At 38.5% G+C, this 14485-nt stretch overlaps 1 pseudogene; it reads right to left on the bottom strand.

Moving 5' to 3' along the window:
- Positions 1–13172: 13172 nt before the first annotated feature.
- Positions 13173–14121, bottom strand: LOC129675256 (olfactory receptor 13F1-like; annotated as a pseudogene).
- Positions 14122–14485: the final 364 nt, after the last annotated feature.

Below are 14485 nucleotides of genomic sequence, written 5' to 3' on the forward strand. Positions count from 1 at the left end.
GGTTACTTCAGCACCATTTGCTGAAGATGCTGTCACTGATCACCGAAAGAGCAAAAGCTGTGGATGGACTGGACATGTGAGAAGTATCATTTTAGAAATATTGTCGGCTAGATTATACATTTTGCCATAAATGTGATAACTAGGCAAATGAGCATGTAAGAAACATTTCAAGAAACTTGGGCTAGGGTACCGTTTGAATGGTAACAGAAATTTGGAAAAGCAGCAAGGTTTTGGTTGTAGATAACAGAAGACTTGAGCTGTCATCAGTGTTGCAGGGCCTTTCTGCTAGCAGGTCGAGGTGACATGGTAATGTGGCCCTTTACTGTTAATGTCTTGAGCATAGAGCTGGTCAACACAGTTGCCATTTTCTATGTGACTGCCCCCTTCATTAGCCACTCACATAAATATAAAATATCGTGTCTAGATCAGTGGGTCACAACCCTTTTGGCAAACCTCTATCTCCACAAATATGGACATTGCAATTCATATCAGTAGCAAAATTACAGTCAGGAAGGAGCAACAAAAATAATTTTTTTTAATTGTATGATTCAATTTTTTTATTTATTTTTATTTTTATTTTCTACTTTTTTAATTTTTTTATTAATTACACTTTATTCAAAAATAGTTTTTTTGGTTGGGAATCATCACAACATGAGGAACTGCATTAAAGGGTCACAGCATTAGGAAGGTTGAGAACCACTACTCTAGATCATTCCTCCTCTCAAGATTAGTTCAAGTCAGTGCCAACTATCACTGCTGCTAACAAAAATAACTTCCTATGTTTAATTGTTCTTTTGCATTATAACCTCAGGGAAGAAAAACAAATCTGGAAACAGTTTTATTTCTCCAAAGACAAACAACTTCATGCTTCTCAATAGAGAAAGTTTATGGTTCTTAATATTTAACCCTGAAAAGCTTTCTATAGGGACTACATCAATTTGCTTTACATATTACATCTCTGCCAAAACAGTGCAATGAAAAGAATTTGCAGCATCAAAACTGAACTATTAAAATTGATCTTATCCCAATACAGTCTTGCACATAACTGTAACTATTTGGTTTGCTTCCTTTGGGACTATTCAGTATGTCTCTTCATCACTGCTATTCAGCTCTGTATAAGATAGTGTTGTGATTATATATTCGGATTCGGTAGAGAACCTAAATCAGAAAGGATGCAACAGCTGCAAGTGTGGTGAATCAGGAGTCTCGACTGAGACGTCACACTCCTGCCACAGTTACACATCTGCTTTCTGTGGGGAACAGGTCAGCAGTAATAGTTTTGAAAAGCCGAGGCCAAGATAGGAGAGGAATTATGTTAAAGATAGAATTGGGAATGGATCATTTAATCCTATTTTCGATATGGGGTGAAGGAAAAATCGTTATAGAAGAGACGTCAGTGAAGTAACACAACCTTCCAGATCCCAGACTGAGCCTCTGAGTACCCCTGCACTGGACACCTCTACTGCTACAGTTAGAAGGACTGTAGCTGAAAATATTCTGAAATGAGACAACTCTCTCTTTTGTTTCATGTTTCCTCAATTCATCTTTGTATAGCCATCTATAATTCTGAGGATTTACAAGAAAACAATACAAAATTCCTCTAATATTAAAAAACAACAAATGTTATGGTTTCTGCCAGCATCATGTCTGACTTTGCCAATACATTGGGTTACAAACTATATACGACTGTTCTAAACTGGATTCCTAAGAAACAAACTGAGATACAGATTTGCCGCTGAAGGGTCATTGGAGAATGTCCATAGGAAAATCATCTGTCAGGGGATGAAAGGATTGTCAAAAGAGAGGAGTTAGCTGTGTTAGGAAGCAAATGTAAAAGTAAGAACATAAAAGTGAAAGTGGAAAAAAATATCTGTGCAGTATTGTACTTTGCCAGGTACTGTGTTCAGAAATTAATATTTTTATTATGTCATTAAATATTAGCTATGAGTAGATACTATGAGTAGATTTAAATGAGAGAAAACTGAAACACACAAACCTGCTCATAAGGATCTACTATTCATGCAACTTGTATACCATATTTTTTGAATCAAAGTATCTATTTTTCAGTACATTTTTCTCAGTGGAAACATATTTCTCCACAAAGTTCATTATCTCATACTTAAAAGAATAATATAGCAATTTAGAAAATAAATTATAATGAGAGACCAGGCCATTCTCATCTTTGCAAAGATATCTTCTTCATGTCCCTCAGACTCTTACAATGAGCACCATAAATATCTTTTATGTACATTATTATACACATATCAAACCCAATCAAGTGCTCACATTTTACCTCTACTTTTTAATTTTGCATACATTTATAAAATTTTACTAAGATTAATGTTTTGTATATCAAATCAGGAGAAAAATATCTACCTTCATTGATATTTCAGGATTAAACTAAATATGCTCGAGGTATCATTTCATGATTATAATGTTGGAAATAAAAATATCCCTTAAACAGTCATATTTAGTCTGTCTGAAGTTAACAGACATGAATAGAGAACAAAGCTTTCTCATGTTTTATGAAATTAACAAATCTGAGACATGAAATGCTGACTTCTAGACGCTTTCCCGTAGCAAGAGCATAGTGCCCTCCAAGCTATGATGAGTCCAAAATAAATTTTCAGATAGATGTTTTCTTCTTCTATGAAAGATAAGAAATTAATCTCATTTGCACACAGATGTAACCTTTATTGATTTTAATGAGCATGCTATGTCCTATAAATATATATTTAAAAATATTTATCAAATAAGTGCTTGTAACTTTCATATTATTATAATTCCTGATCAAAATAAGAAAAAAAATCTGTATTTTGTTTAGCCTTTCACCTATTGATTAATGAAGCTCAGAAAAAAAAATTAAATCAAACTGGCTGTTTGCACCATGCTGTATGTTGGTTTTAATAGTAAGTGCTATTAAAATGCTGCAAAATAACAAACTTATAAATGTGGTTTTGTCATGAAAAATAAAGGCAGCTAGGCACCATTACAAACTAGAGAAGACTCTATACAACATTTCTACTAGTTTGTGTGCTCAACCAGGAAAAAATTCATTTTCTGCAAAAAAAAAAAAAAAAGTTTATTTTAGAGATTGGTGACACTGAAATAGGTTTGTCAACTCTTCCAGGCCTCAAAGAAGTATGTCGTATGAATGGACAAGTAGTAAACATCTTAAGCTCTTAACTTTACAAAGTCCTGTCACAACTACTTGACTCCTGTAGCGTAAAAATAGCCATAGACCCTATGTAAATAAATGGCTTGCTGTGTGCAATGAGATGTACAAGAGACAACTCATGTTTGCCAGGGGATGGGGCAAGCAAGGTGCAGTGATAGATGGATTCATGCATGTTAGTCTTCTCTAGAGAACACAAAACCATCAAGCTGGCAAGCCTAACTCTATAAGGCAGACTGGCAGGCCACAGTTTCCAGCTAAGGCCAATGTTGTGAATAAGAAGACAATTGGAAGCAAAATTCCTTATGTCATTAGGGATTCACTCTTTTTGCCTTAAAACCCTCACCTGAGTGAATAAGTTTCAACCACATTATGAAGGATAATCCATTTTAAAAGTTTATTGACGTGAATGCCACTCTTAAGTAAAACTCCTTCCATGGCGTCATCTGGCTGTTTGACAGAACATGTGCAGAGCATAGCCCAACAGAGTTGACACAAAATTAACCTTCACTAGATAGTACAATCTAGTTTCTTGATAGTGATGTAAAAGTCACATTTTCCAATATTCTTATTGAAGAGGGATTCCTTTTTAATACAAAATAACCTAATTATAAGCCTCCCCACTCCTTCCACTCCCTGCCTATCTCCTCTCCCTTCCACAGCCACCTTTCTGGCTCTCATTAGAAAAGAACAGGTTCTAAGAGATAACAACCAAACATGACAAAATGAAATGTGATAAGTGGAAGGACAAACTCTCATATCAAAGTTACACAGCAACCCTACAGGAGGGAAGGAGTCCCAAGAGTAGGCACAAGAGTCCAAGAGCCACTCTTTCTCATAGTCAGGAGTCCCATAAAAATACTAAGGTAATAGCTATAATATATACACAGAGTGCCAGAGGCCAGCTCCAGCAGTGTGTTCAATGATCCAAGGAGGAGATGTGGGGCTGGTGAGGAATGTAAAGCAGGCACACATTCACACACACTTGGTGAATGAAGCAAGGCTCTAACAACTTTACTTTTTCTCTTAGGTGGTTTACCTAAGACAAAAATTCTCTACATAAGAAAAAAGATCACCTCATAGCCACAAGTTACATATTCTCTAAAAACTATCATCACAAAACACATTTTTTTCAAAAACAAATTAAAATCATTATTCAATGGGAAATTAAAACATGGGTTATTGATTATCTATTTTTTTCTTTAAAACCCATACCTAACTGAATATTTCCCATCTATCTTTTTTTTTTCACAAATTCATCTAAAGCTCAAGGAAATAATTTTTTTTGTCATTGATTGACAAAGTTTAAGCAAGGCACATCTATTGTACTTAGTTTTTCCCTACACTAGCTGACGACAGTTTGTATTTGCCAAAATCAAGTCATTTATCTTACGTCTTAATTTTTTTAATTTATATATTTACTTTACATCCTGATCATAGCTCCCTTCTCATCCTTTGCTCCTACCCAGTTCACTCTATTCCCCTTCCCTTTGTCCTCAGAAAAGGGGAGCACACCACCATCAACCCACTCCATCACATCAAGTCGCATCAGGACTGAGCTTCTCCTCATCAACTGAGACCAGGCAAGGTAGGCTGGCAAGAGCAAAGTCATCGGAAGCAGACAACAGAGTCCATGTCACTCACAGACAGTACCTGCCCAACCTAGACGACCCACATGAAGATCAATGTGCCTATCAGTTACATATGTGCCTGGGACCAGCCCATGCACGCTCTTTGGTTGGTGCTTCTGTCTCTGAAAACCCCGATTGGTCTAGGCTAATTGACGCTGTTGGTCCTCTTGCAGCATTCTTGTCCCCTCCAGGTCCTTCTATTTTTCCTGCCCACTCTTCCACAGGACTCTCCAAGCTTTGTCTGGTGCTTGGCTATGAATCTGAATATCTGATTCAATCAGCTGCTGGGGGAGTGGGTGTGGCTCTCAGAGAAAGATTAAGATAGGCTCCTGTCTGTAAACATAGCAGAGTATCTTCAAGGCTGGCTCTCTCCCATTGGGTGGGTTTCAGGTTGGGCCAGACATCGGTTGGTCATTCCAGCAGTCTGTATCTTTATCTCTGCACATCTTATAGGTAAGGTAAATTTTAGTTTGAAGGTTTTGAAGGCGGGCTGGTATTCCCTTCCCACCACTATAGATCCTGCCTAGCTAGAGGGTGGCCTCCTCAGTCTCATGTCCCCTGCTGCTAGGAGACTGAGCTAGATTCATCCCCATTTTCTCCCTGTAGCCTACCCCGTCGCAAGTCTCCAGCTTGTCTCAGAGAAGCCCCTGCCTTGGATTTCTCTTTTCTCTCCAGGTCCTCAAACCTCTCCTCCCTACTCTCCCCACATAATGTTGTGGTGACTTCCAACAATAAAATTATTTTTGTTGCTACTTCATAACTGTAATTTTGCTACTGTTGTGAATCATAATGTAATTATTTTTAGAGATAGAAGTCTGCCAAACAGGATATGACCCGCAGGTAGATAACCACTGATATAGATATGATACTTTATATTTACATGAATCAATATGAGTGGCTAATGAAGGGAGCAGTTGCATAGAAAATGGCAACTGTGTTGACCAGCTCTATGCTCAAGACATTAATAGTGAAGGGCCATATTATCATGTCACCTCAACCCGCTAGGAGAAAGGCCCTGAAATGGTGATAGCTCAATGTCTTCCTTTTGTTATCTACAATCCCAACCTTGATGACCTTTCAGGTTTCTGTTAACATTCACATGGTACCCCATGCTTTTATACCTAGCCCAAGCTTCTCAAAACATGCCTTACATATTCACCTGCATAGTTATCACATTTATAGCCCAATTTATACCCAAACACACAATATATCTTTTAATTTAATTATGTTTTTATTCACTTTACATCCTAGTTGTAACTCCATTCCTCCTCCCCTCCCAGTCCCACATACCTTCCTAAGCCCCTCACCTTAGAAAAGGGGTTTCATTCGTTCTTAGTGTTGCTCTCTTTGTTCCCAATTAAGCCCTGAGTTTCATATTTCCTATCATCGACTCCTCTTTGAAGTGTTTGTGTCCTTCTGTTTAAACATTTTCAGGTTTAATCGTATGGGACCTCTCCAATTTCTTTATGGAGGTGTTTAGTGCTATGAACTTTCCTCTTAGCACTGCTTTCATTGCATCCCATAAGTTTGGGTATGTTGTGACTTCATTTTCATTGAACACTAGAAAGTCTTTAATTTCTTTCTTTATTTCACCCTTGACCCAGTGGTCGTTTAGTAGGGAGTTGTTCAGTTTCCATAAGTATGTAAGCTTTCTGTTGCATCCCAACTTTATAATCCGTGGTGATCTGATAAAATGCAAGGGATTGTTTCAATTTTCTTATTTCTGTTGAGGCTTGCTTTGTGACTGAGAATATATGCTCAGTTTTGAAGAAGATTCCATGAGGTGCTGAGAAGAAGATATATTCTCTTGCAAAAGGTTCTGTAGATATTTGTTAGGTCCATTTGATTCCTGACATCTGTTGGTTTTATTATTTCACCATTTAGTTTCTGTCTTGATGATCTGTCCATTGCAGTAAGTACTGTGTTGAAATCTCCCACTATTAATGTGTTGGGCTCGATGTGTGATTTAAGCTTTAGTTATGTTTCTTTTAAAAATGTAGGTGCCCTTGCATTTGGGGGAGCATGAAGTGTCCTTCCTCATCTCTTTTGATTAATTTTTGGTTGAAAGTTTATTTTATTAGATACTAGAATGTCTATTCCAACTCACTTCTTGGGTCTGTTTGCTTGGAAAACCTTTTTCCAGCCCTTTACTCTCAGATAAAGTCTATCTTTATTGCTGAGGTGCATTTCTTGTATACAGCAGAATGATGGCCCCTGTTTTCACATCCATTCTGTTAACCTGTGTCTTTTTATTAGAGAGTTGAGGCCATTGATGTTGAGAGATATTAATGACCAGTGGGTGATGGTAGTGGTAGTGTGTGTGTTTCCCTTCTTTTGGTTTTGCTGATGTGGGGTTATTTATTACCTGTTTTCCTCTGTGTAGTTGGGTTTGAGTTTTCCTTCTAGTATCTTCTGTAGGTCTAGATTTGTGGATAGGTACAATTTAAATTTGTTTTTGTCATGGAATATCTTGCTTTCTCCCTCTATAGTGATTAAAAGTTGTGCTGGGTATAGTAGCATTGTAGTCTGACATCTGTGGTCTCATACTGTTTGTAAGATATCTAAAAGTCCTTCTGGCTTTTGGAATTTCTGATGAGATGTCAGGTGTAATTCTGATAGGTTTGCCTTTCTATGTGACTAAGCCTTTTCCCCTTGCAGCTTTTAATATTCTCTCTTTTTTCCCTACATTTAGTATTTTGATTATGTGGAGGGGTGAATTTCTTTTCTGGTCCAATCTATTTGGTGTTCTGTAAGCTTCTTGTATATTTATAGGCATCTCTTTCTGTAGGTTGGGGTAAGTTTTCTTCTATGATTTTGTTGAAAATATTTTCTGAGCCTTGGATCTTGGAGTCTTCTTCTATTCTTGTTATTCTTAGGTTTGGTCTTTTCATATTGTCCCAGATTTCTTGGATGTTTTGTGTCAGGAACTTTTTAGAATGAAGATTTTATTTGACTGATGTATCAATATCATATCTTCTACCCCTGAGATTCTCTCTTCCATCTCTTGTATTCTGTTGGTGAGGCTTGTGTCTATAGTTCCTATCCTCTTCCTTAGGCTTTCCATCTCCAGGATTACCTCAGATTGTGTTTTCTTTATTGCTTCTAGTTCCATTTTTGTTCACTCCAAGTTTTGTTCATTCCCTCCTGCTTGATTGTTAATTTCCTGTATTTCTTTAATTTCTTTAAAGGATTTGTTCAATACATTCACCTGTTTATTTGCATTTTCCTGTTCTTGTTTAAGGTATTTATTTTCCTTCTTTAAGGCCTGTATCATTTTTTTAACCACAAACTTAAAATCTCTTTCTTGTGCTTAGGGGTGATAGTATTTCCAAAGCTTGCTGTGGTAGAACTGCTGGTTTCTGGTGATGTCAAATGGCCCTGGGATTTGTTGCTTGTGTTCCTAACATTGACCTCTACCTATTTTTATGTCTCCGGTGTTAGCAGGTCTGGTTGTCTCTAATGGTCAGAGAGTTCAGGAGTAGAGAGAGAGGGCTCAAAGTTGAACGTTGCTCATGGTCCCAAACTGGCCTCCTTGGGAGACAAGACTATCCGAGTCAGAGGCTGAGTACAGTTCACCTCTGCTGGCCTTGTCCCCGTTGGACCAGGTAGATTAGGAGTTAGCAGGGAGTGGGCTCTAAGCTGAATGTTGCTCTGCCTGACTCAGCCCTCCAAGGGATGGAGGACCATGCGCTGGAGGACCTCTCTGCTGGCTGTTCCCCGGGTGGATTAGGCAAATTATGAGTAGGCTTCTTGGTGTTTCAGGGTCAGCCACCACTACAAACAGGCAAATGGGCACTGGCGTTATGGATTCAGATTCAGCCATGCAGCCATTTGCTGGCCCAGCAAGTGCTGAGCTCCCGGCACTCAGATTTGGCTTGGCTTTACAAGCTTTGACCAAGGACCCCGTACATTTGTATTGTCCTGCTGGTATCTACATGGGGACCAGAAGAACAATGAGGTTGGGGTGCTGCTTCTGATCTAGACACTGCCCTTGGGAAAGTGGGAGTGATCCAAGGTCTGTTAGACGGAATGAAGCGCCTCTGGAAGTGCAGGCCCCATGTTCTGGTCAGCAGAAAGCACCTGTGGGAACAGCGAGCCCTCGGCTGTGCTTGGCCCCTGAGCCCGGTGAATTGGGGTTGCGATGCTGGCTTCAGTAACCAGGCAGGAGAGCAGGAGTGATCCTAGGTCTGGTCGCTGGAGGGGACCTGCGTCCTGCACTCAGGTTGGCTGGAAGCACTGTGTACAATATTCTTAAAATGATACTTCCCACATGTCCAGCCCACCCGCAGCCTTTGTCCTTTTGGTGATCAGTGACAGTATCTTTAGCAAACGGTGCTGGAAAAACTGGATATCCACATGGAGAAGAATTAAATTAGACCCTGTATTAAAAAATCAAGCCCAAATGGACCAAAGACCCCATTTGAAACCTGACACTACTAGAAGAAAACATAGGCAGTACTCTACAAGAAATAGGTACGGGAAAGAACTTTTTGAATTGGGCCCCATTTGCTCTGGAATTAAAAGCAATTGACAAATTAGACCCCATAAAACTAACAAGCTGGGACTTGAGAGATGAGTCAGAAGTTAACAACACTGGCTGTTCTTCCAGAGGACCCAGGTTCAATTCCCAGTACTCAGAGGGTGGCTCACAACCATCTGTAACTTCAGTTTCAGTGACTCAAATGCCCTCTTCTGGCCCCATGCACTGCATGTATATATCATACATACACACATAGGCAAAACACTCAATGAAATAAAAGTAAATCAATGAAAATAGATCTACCATAAGACCCAACTATACCACTGGTTGATATACGCTCAAAGGACTGGACATCATACTCCAGGATACTTCTTCACCATTAATTACTGCTCAATTTATAATAGCTTTGAAATGGAAAAAAAATGAAAAATCCACCATCCAATGAGTGGATAACTAAAATGTGGTATGTACACACAATAAAAACATATTCATTGATAAAGAAAAATGATATCACGGAAATCAAACTATATGGATGGAACTGGTAAATACGAAACCAAATGAAGTAAACCAAACTAGAAAGACCAGACGTTTTTCTTATTAGTGGATCTTAGCTCTGAATCTTTTGTTTTGAGTGTGTAACTTAGGATATACATAGAAAACATGAAAGTGGAAAAAGACTATTGGGAAATGGGGAAAGGGGCTTTAGAGAGGAGAATTGCAAAACACGGGTCCCATGATGGAGAATGTAGAAAACTGGAGTAAGCCAAAAACTGAGGGAGAAAGAGAAAGATAGAGGGAAAGAGGGAGGGAGAGAAAAAGAGTGATACTGAGGGAAAGGGAGGACGGTATAGACATAACACTAAGCATATTTTAAAAGAAATTATGCCATAGGAAAACATACTATGTTTTATGTATTTGCTTTTTTAAATTTATTTTTATTTTTTATTTATTACAATATAATCACTTCATATCCCAGCTGTAGCCCCCTCCCTGGTGCCTTCCCAATCCCTTCCTCCCTCCCTCTTCTCCTCCCATGACCCTCCCCCAGTCCACTGATAGGGTAAGTCCTTCTCCCCTTCTATGTGACTCTAACCTATCAGGTCTCATCAGGACTGGCTGCATTGTCCTCCTCTGTGATCTGGTAAGGCTGCACCGCCCCCCTTAGAGGGAGATGATCAAAGAGCCAGCTACTGAGTTCATGTCGGAGACAGTACCTGTTGCCATTACTAGGGTACCCAATTGGAGACTGAGCTGCCATGGGCTACATCTGCACAGGTTGTAGGTTATTTCCATGATTAGTCCTTGGTTGGAATATTAGTCTCAGAAAAGACACCTGGCAAACTCTTTTTAAAGTTACTTAACAACATACAAATGTACCCCCCCCACACACACATGCACGCATGCACACATGCGTGGTTCTAATGGTGGTACCCCACATGGTGAGGTAATGCTACTTCCAGGAACAGACTATTTAACAAAAAAGTGTTTCCTATCAGCTTGCATGAATACACCTGGAATATACCTGGTTCCCAAAGGTGTTTCATAGTGGGGAGATTCTGCCTTAGACCTTGAGATCATGGCTGCTTTATGAGTTAAAATGGTAAAGCTTCCAAAGCAAAACACACTCATTCACTGAAGTCACCTGTGCACTGAAATATGGAAGTACAATGAATACAAACACTACAAAGAATAAGCTGGATGTTCCGCCAGAGAGGGAGAAATAAACTGTGGTGTGATTCAGTCAGCCCCCTTCCAGTGAACTGCTTCTCTAAATGCAGTGAGGGCTGCTGTGGCAGTGGGGGCCGCTCATGACGGGAAATGTGACAGTGATGAGGTAATGACAGCGTAATCCAGGACTGCATGCACAGTTTTATCTGTGAGGTGCGCAAAACATACCCACACTATAAAACAAAACAAACAACATACAAACAAACAAACAAAAAAAAAAAACTCCCAACAATTTACTTCCCAAACGCCTAACATTGGAGGACCTTGTTTAGCTACTGATGCCCCAGCCAGACCAATTAAGGCTACTTTCCTGGTTTTGCATCTGGGCAAGTTCATTTGTTGTTCCAGTGGAAATTTCTCACTCATACATTTCCTCTATAAATGATGGACTCTTAGCCAGAACCAGTATCATATTGTGGTTACTGCTTAGAGTGAGCTATGTTGGTAGAGATGAAGTAAAAATAAATGTCCCTACCTTTAGAGAAATTCTGAGTTGACAGAGCATCTTAGCTCAGAGTGACAACTTTTCTCATGGATGCTAAGGGCATTTAAGTCAAGATCATCAGAAGAATCTACCTCACTGAATCCTTACATGTGGTCTTACATACTTCTTTCCTAAATTTATTTCTGAGTGACTGAGTTAATTTTCTGAGTGCTACCTTGCTCAGGTATGGGTCTCTCTCATATAATAACTTCTTTCCTCCTTCTTTTCCTTCCCTCTTTCCTTCCTAGTTCTTTCCCTCTGTCTTTCTCTCTCTTTCTCCCCCTCACTCTCACTCAATCGCTCCCTCATTTTTCCTTCTTTTCCACTTATTCATCTTCTATTTATTCTGAGTGAAGAGACCACTATGGAGTCACAGCTGGCTTTATGAACTTTCTGCCTAAGCCTCCACAGTGCGGGATTTCAAGGGTTCACCTCAGTGCTGGAACAATACTTACATGTGATCAGCTCTCTTTTCTTTAAACCTACATGAGACATGTCTGTGGTAGCAAGAAGTACATTTTCACAGGATGAGGCCATTATTTGCATAATTTCAAGGAAGTAATATTTATGTCTGTGTTATTAGTGCCCAGATTCCAGGAGGATTTAAAGAAAAAAAAAACATTAGTTTGTATCATGATGACATCCTAATTTGCAGTTTTTTCTCACATATTAAATATGCTTATGAATATTTTAATCAATATATTTTATATAAATGCAGCAACTCTTTAAAATGTAAACAACATAGGGTGGGGCTCTTACTTTATCAGCCCTTAATGGTCAGTTAAACAACATGTTTTTAATTTTTTTTTCAGCTGTAGTGGGGGTTAAATCTAAGTCCTTGGACATGTGTAATAACTCTGCTATTGAGCTACAAGTACAGGCCAATTATTAACATGTTAAAATAGTATTGTGGGTGAACAATTGAATTTATTAAGACACTGAAGTATAATATGAAATTTATTCTGACATTAGACCCATAATTAAAGATCTCCCATTTTTTATATTTTTACTGAAGCTCATAAATATAATTATAATTGTGAAAACCTTATTACAATATGCTTTTTATGTCACAGATATTATTCATTTCTCCACATAGGCAACCTAAATTAGCAGTCACTCAAAATTCATCTTACTAAATCTGAAAAAAAAATTAATTTCATATTTGAATGCTTTAGAAACTAGGAAGAGTACCAGGCAGTGATTCTCATTTGGTTTTATGAAATACATGTATATATAGATACATATGTACACCTTGAACTATGTAATACTAAGTAAAATATCTTTCTTTTAAAATGCAGAGATAATTTCAAATCACAGAGAAAATATTACCTCAAAACTCACTTGACTAACAATTCTACATCCTTGTTATATTACTTCTTTTCTTGGTTGTGTCACAGGTGGACAGTGAGATCATTTAGTAGGTCAAATAGATAAGAACAGGTACTTACATCATTTTTAAGTTCATATTAATATACATTAAATGTTAAGTACCTTCTTGACAACATATTTCTATATAAATGATTCACTGACATAAAAGATCTTACAAGGCAAATCAGAATATAAGATATAATAATGAGTTTGCAATTAAAATTAGTGTTTTCTAGGGATTTGACTTATATTATTTTGCAGTTTTCTTAATAAAACTTATGATTTATCTAGATGAGCGTACCTTTTCTAATATTGTTTGAGGACAGAAGTTAAGATAGCAATAAAGGAATGTCTCCTCAACAATTTTTACAGCCATTTTTACTTCTTTGTTCCAAAGACTATAGATAATAGGATTTAGCATTGGTGTTAATCCAGCATATATCAATGCCATGAATTTATCAATTTCCTGTGAGTTAACAGATGAGGGCTTCAGGTACATGGAGAGAGCTGTCCCATAGAACAGAACCACCACAGTCAAGTGAGCTGCACATGTCGAAAAGGCTTTGCTTCGACCATCCACTGTGCTGATCCTCAAGATATTGGAGAGGATGAATGCATAGGAGACACAAGTGAGCAGCATTGGCAATGGGAGAAGAAGGATGCTGATCACTAACATAATTAACTACACCGTGGAAGTGTCCACACAGGCCATTTTCAAGAGAGCCAGAATTTCACAGGTGAAATGATTGATGATGCTATTATCACAAAGAGACAGCTGAATCACAGGTCCAGTTTCCACCAAGGCAGTGAGGCAGCTGCCTGCAATCTGTACACAGACTCTCCTGTTCATAATAACGGGGTACCTCAGGGGGTTGCAGATGGCCACATACCTGTCATAGGCCATCATGGAGAGGAGCACACATTCAGTGGAGCCCATGGCAAGAGAGAAGTACATGTGAGAAGCACATCCTGAGATAGAGGTTGAGTTTCTCCCTGAATCAAAGTTTGTCAGCATAGGAGTGAGAGCAGAAGAAGTATACCAGATGTCCAGAAAGGGGAGATTACAGAGGAAAAAGTACATGGGAGTGTGCAGATGGGAATCTAGGATGGTGATAGAGATCAGAATAGTATTGCCCAGCAGAGTAATCAGATACATCAGCAGACACAGCACAAACATGCTGACTTCAACTTTTGGGTAGTGAGAAAATCCCAGGAAGAAAAACACTGTGACAGAGGTCCAATTTCCCTGAACCATTTTCTGATAGTATGTTCATATGTGTATATGAACTAATAGCTTGTATCACAAATATATAAAGCAAATGGTCCTGCTTTAAGTTTTCTCACAGTTTTCCCTTCGTATGAACTTGTGGTTTGTATTTAAGTGGCTCTCCTAATGAGAATGTTATTACATCAGTGCATGTCTGAACAATCTGTCATTGATGTAATTTAGCTGTGAGGTCAACAAATAATGGTGAACTTGTTGATTTTGCATCAAGGTCTTTTCTCCTGTTAAAGTGGAGTGGGAGAAGAATTCATTAAGTAAACACCATGAGAGAAGAACAAAGGAAACAATGTTTTGCTCCCCCTTGCCCCTTATTCCAAAACTACGTTTGTAGCTG

This window comes from Psammomys obesus, unplaced genomic scaffold (genome assembly GCF_907164565.1).
Source record: "Psammomys obesus unplaced genomic scaffold, mPsaObe1.curated_primary_1811, whole genome shotgun sequence".
Lineage (NCBI taxonomy): Eukaryota > Metazoa > Chordata > Mammalia > Rodentia > Muridae > Psammomys > Psammomys obesus.